We start from the raw sequence: 5,798 nt of genomic DNA, 5'->3' as shown, positions 1-5,798 counted from the left end.
TTCCTGTGTTTTCCTGCATAGTTGAGTCGCTCGGCCTTGTTTCCACGTTTTTTGGGCGCAAGTCTTCCATGAAGGTCACTTCCGACCAGACTTCTCCGGACAGTAGATGGGTGTACCAGGGTCACTGGCAGAGCCCCGGGAAGAGCAGGGCCCCCTAGTTAATTCCCGCACAAAAGCAACTTTCTATCTACCTCCTGAAACTACGCCACCTTCAGGTTGATTATGGTGAGGGGAAGGAAACGTCAAGTCACCCCTTACTATCCCCCACGCAGGTTCTGATTACCATGCAGTCACCCAGAGAGCCACCATGGACAAACATAAAATACACAATGTTTATTCAGATCCACATTTCCCCAAAATGAAAAGGAAAAAGAAACACTTAAATACTCCACAAAAACACAACATACACTGACAAAAAAAACTAAAAAAAACGAAATGTTTAACTTATTAAAACACTCCTTTTTCTTTATAATAAGATTAATGGGAAACCAACTAAAAATATCCTGTTCCACCTCAGACCCCTCCCCTTTCTCTCCATTAAGAGTCCTTACACTTTCCTTCGCCCCCTCCACGGCTCCCTTCAGATTTAACTGTCCACATAAGAAATCCATCTCCTTCCATCAATGCAGAGCAATTTAGGCACAGCACCCTCAGAGCCACAAATAAATCCAACAATTCTTCCCCGAACCCCATCCTTCCAACAATCAGATAATTGCGACATGCCCCAATATCGCTCTCCACATCGCCATATTATGACAATGTATTTCCTGACAGGCATGCTAAGATCATGTACAGGGATTTTCAATTGCACTTATGGTTGTAAAACTTGAAGAACCTTTCTATAAACTCTGCAAGGCTGTAAAAATGTTTGAGGGTAATCAAGATTCAGTTCATCCATAGCTGTTTTGATGTGGGATGTTAACAACAAGTAAGCAGCTGTTGCATCCTTAACAGTTGAGCAGACTTTGAAAGTTGTATTTATGAGAAGAGAAGAGCAGATTTGTCTAAATACATCATTTCCAGCTTGAACTGGGGTGTCTTTTTCACAAGTGAGGGTTTCTGCATACCGTTGAAGGTCTTCATCCACAGAAGAAATAAGATCAGGGGTCCCTTAAAACATTAAGAGAATATTAGAGTTTTTCATATTTTGTACTTTCCTCTTGAAAGCAAAAACAAAAACTGCACCCTATGTATATTACATAAATATCAAATTTCTTGAAACGTGAAAAATATATTTTTAAATGCCACAAATTCTCAAATATATATATAAATCAATAGTATATATAGTATAACTAAAAGTAGACATTTTATTTCATTCACATAACATGCATGTTACCTGAAGGAGGAGAGAAATACAAGATATCAGGCTTCCCAAGAGGTCCTGCAGCATCAGCCTGATAATGGATCCGGTGATTGTTCCATTCAATGCGCTGCATCTCCAGTTCCTTTTCAATTAAGTTTAAGTAGCAGAACTGCACACAGTGTCTACAATGTGCAGGGGGTAGAGAATTTTGTAACCAGCACATTATATTACAGTCTGTTAATTCTGTACATTAATTAATTACTTACATGTGGATTGGATTAGACATTTCCTAAAGGTCTGCAACAATCATAGCCTGAAAAGAAAATGATGAATTCATAGTTGTACAAATAGTATGGTTATTCACAATTGGCATTAACTTTGAGTTATTAATTGGCATTTTGTCAATCAAATATAATCATTTTTTAATGTTTTACTGCAAACATTTGGAGAAAACATTTTAGTTACTACTATATTATGACCATGAGTTTGCAATAGCACACAACCATACTGGTAAATATTAAATTTAAAAATCATATTCCCATTGTTCTGTGTATGTTTAATATATATTTTAAATACCAAAATGGTACCTCAATATGCTGTTGCCACAGGCATATCCAAGATTTCTTAAGGAAACCGTTAAAGTATTCTGTACACTAAAAAAAACATTCAGTACAATTGGTTTAATTGTTAAATGATAAAAACTGTCAAATTAAAAAAGTTGTTACATCGATTTAGCATCTATCTTTTGAAAACGTACATTCAAGATTGAAATGAGACATAAATAAACAACTTGCAAAATGAAGAAAACCATTAAAATATGTATATATCATGTTGTAGTAAATTGAGCAAACAATACCTACATTGTGGAATGGTTAATTTACTTACTTGATTATGTACAGGCTTGCCATATCGGAAGCTGTTCATTCCAGCCAAGCTGTTTGTCTGTCGATACCTATATGACATCTAAATCACTACAACAGTAGTATTTTCCTGCCCCCTGTCAGCTATTAGTAGATGTGGGCAACTTGCAAATAAGTCATAATCCATTGCACATGCTGTAAAATGTCAGGCTCACTTCCTTCTTCAATAATACTATAGTGTCTTCAACATTTAATAAACATAATCTTTAGTATAGTTACTGTACCAACAGTTGATAGCCTTCTCTTTTGTGCTGATAAGTAAAATGTTATTGCCAAAATATTACAATTTTCTGTTCTCACAGCCTCTATGAAATATCTGGCAATGAAGCAGGGTTTTCTGTTGGATGTTGCTGCATGAAGTCATATGACTTGTCTTGAGTAACTCCAAAGAGAAAACATGCAAAAAAGTTTAAACATGTATGTAGGGTTTAACTACCACACACAGATTTATAATAACATGGTTACCCATCAATGCACAAGTGGATCCAGATGACAAAAAAAATCTATTTATCATTCCCTGAAAAACACGAAAAAATAGAAAGACTATTATTTGTTACAATGGGGATATGCATACATAGATAAGCATTGTAGTGAATATGAAGTAAAAAAATATGTTATTGCTTTAGAACAGTGGTTGCCAATCCTGGTCCTGTGCTGGTTTTTGATCCACCCTCAATTAACTAAAATCTTAATAGTAATAATAATTAGCTTTATTTGACTTTTAGAATTTAAATTACAAAAAGTTGGAGAACGATGGTACCTAATATACTTTTATATTCAACCTGACATCTCCAATGGCTTAAAATTCTTAATAAGCTCTGATTAGGCCAACTATTAGTTCAATTGAGGAATTGAAATACCAAAAACTAGCAAGACATTGGTTCATTGGATTGGGAGCCACTCCATTAGAACATAAGTTAAAGTTAGCTTATTACAATTTTAACTCAAACCTTTATAAGTATATTGTATTATTAACAACAACAAACTAATAATATATTATCTAATGCTTTTATCAAAGCTGGCAAAAGATAAACATTGCAAAAAGGGGTGCTTTGCAAAGACAAGTCGCAAAAGAAATATCTTGCATGGCTTGAATAACAAACTTTGTTTTGAAGTATATTACTGTGGAAGCATTAAGATTTCTTTAACTGTCCATGTCTCTCTCCATTAGGGTTTGTATAATAGCATGATTTTTTTTGTTTACATACCATCTATATGCCATGTGTCATTTGGTCCTCTGGTGAAATACTGACACCTTTGAATTTTACATTGGCCAGGTTTCCGCCGCTGCAGTCCACGAAAATCCAGTTGTCTAAGCGCTTCGTGCACATAATTTCTGAAAGCAGTTACATTAATCTTAATATGTACTACATGGTTGTTAAAGGAGAGACTACAATGCAAATTCTATTTTAAAAGTATTTAATAAAAAAGGTAATACACATAAGATCTGAGAACCTGTAGCATGGCTGCACACCTTTTATGTCCCTTACTTGCTGATGTATTGCCCTGATCCCTTTGTGAGGAGAACAGTCCTGAAGCTCACTCTAAAAATAAAATACATTTCGAGTACATTTTGAGTGTATACAAGGTCTACACCCACTAGAACTTTTTTCACATTTTCTTTTATGTACATTTTCTACAAACGTTATATTGTTTTCACTTCAAAGTTGTGAGGTAGGCTGTGGTGATAAAACATTGTTAAATACATTTGAATTACAAGCTACAAGGCAACAAAAGGTAAAGCTTTACCTTTTGTTGCCTTGTAGCTTGTAATTCATATATATATACACACACACACACACACACACACACCTATTACACACATATACACATACACACTGTATTATTTCTAATTTTATTCTACATGATTTAATGTGCATCTAGGAAAGTTAAGAAAGTGCTTTCTTAACATGTTTCTTAACATCTCAACTGCTGCATAGATTGCATGAATAGGTCTGTGAAGAGATCATCTTCTCAAACCCAGCCTTCTCAGTACCCGCCTTAAAGGGCGTTCCCTGACGTAAATAATAAACACTTTTATTATCCATTGAGTTAATTAGGCCAAACAAACGAAAATAAGCGCTGTTTAGGTTATTTACAGGGAAACACCTGATATTAAATTTGAGTGACATCTGATACCTGATATTAAATTCGAGTGATACCTGATACCTGACACAAAATTCGAGTGATACCTGACATTAAATTCGAGTGACATCTGATATTAAATTTGAGTGATACCTGACATTAAATTGGAGTGATAGCTGACATTAAATTCGAGTGACATCTGATACCTGATATTAAATTCGAGTGATTCCTGAAATTAAATTCCAGTGACACGTGACATTAAATTGGAGTGATGCATGAGAACTGACATAAAATAAGCATGATGCTTGATGCCAAATTAGACTGACCCGAGGGGTGATATCAAATATGAGTGATAACTGAGGGCAGTAAATTACTTTACAGCATTTCTTCACACCTGCCTAAAACTTTTGAACAGTACTGTATGTAATGTTTATTTATTCCTTATTCCTTATTTACCTTTCAATCAATAGGCCTGTATAATTGTTACTTCTTCCTGGAGGTGAGGCAAGATAAAGAAAACTACAAAGGATGTTCCTTGACCGCTCTAGCCTTCTATTTGATTTTATAAATCCAACTTAAAAAAAATATGGACTATGCAACAAAATACACATTAAAATCCCAGTACACAGGACAAAATTATCACAAATATAATTTCTGCTAAGAGATTTCAATCTAGAATTGTTTAGTAATACTTAAATGCAAGCAAGGCTAAAAAATGGTAGCAAGTGTGTTTTAATTATTTGAATTACTCATAATATTATAGCATTTAGGGTGTATTTTAACTGACTACTTTTACCATAGGCAAATTGCCATAAACCTGAAATTGGGAAGCACACTTACTCAAAATACAATTTGTCAAACTGACAAATCTGACATGCTGAAAAGCCACAGAATTGCAGTTGTCATGTTGAGTAATGAGAATATATAATGTCTGAAACATTGAATCAACTCCTTTTAAGAAGCAGCCTGGAAATTCTGTACTAGATTTCCCCAGATTATTTTGCATCAGTTAGGTCCATGATAAGCTGAAATGGAGGAACAAAGCATGGTAAAATTACTAGAGGATTGCTGATCAAAATCAGTACTACTACTTCATCTTCATCTAAATTGTATTGAAAACTTGATGGAAGGGTAATACACTTTTTTGGAAGAGTGGTATAGTTACCATGCACTTATGTTGTAAATCGCCCTGGATAAGGGCATCTGCCAAGAAATAAAAATAATAATAATTATTATTGTTTTGGCAATCAAGTTTCAGGATCAATTGGCTAATTGGAATTTGTGTTAACTAGTAATATATAGCTTCCATAAAAAATGTAATTGGATCCTTCTTCATGCTGTACTCTGAGCTTTAAATCCAAAACATTACCTTTTACACAATATATAATAAAGTCATATATTTACATTATATAGCATGCAGTATTTATTTTTAAATAGATAATCAAATGTACATAAGTGACACCTTTGCTTTGTGCTGTGTCTCAGTTTGT

At 34.2% G+C, this 5,798-nt stretch overlaps 1 long non-coding RNA gene across 1 annotated transcript; it reads right to left on the bottom strand.

Moving 5' to 3' along the window:
* Positions 1-318: 318 nt before the first annotated feature.
* Positions 319-2,275, bottom strand: LOC136758314 (uncharacterized). The gene is made up of 4 exons (XR_010819959.1): positions 2,189-2,275; positions 1,570-1,616; positions 1,337-1,485; positions 319-1,110 (listed from the first exon to the last, which is right to left on the bottom strand). It is a non-coding gene; the product is annotated as an uncharacterized LOC136758314 (long non-coding RNA).
* Positions 2,276-5,798: the final 3,523 nt, after the last annotated feature.

This window comes from Amia ocellicauda, chromosome 9 (genome assembly GCF_036373705.1).
Source record: "Amia ocellicauda isolate fAmiCal2 chromosome 9, fAmiCal2.hap1, whole genome shotgun sequence".
In the NCBI taxonomy this organism is placed as follows: Eukaryota; Metazoa; Chordata; class Actinopteri; order Amiiformes; family Amiidae; genus Amia; species Amia ocellicauda.
Note: the sequence above shows the minus strand (reverse complement) of the source record. Positions and strands in the feature narration are given on the sequence as shown.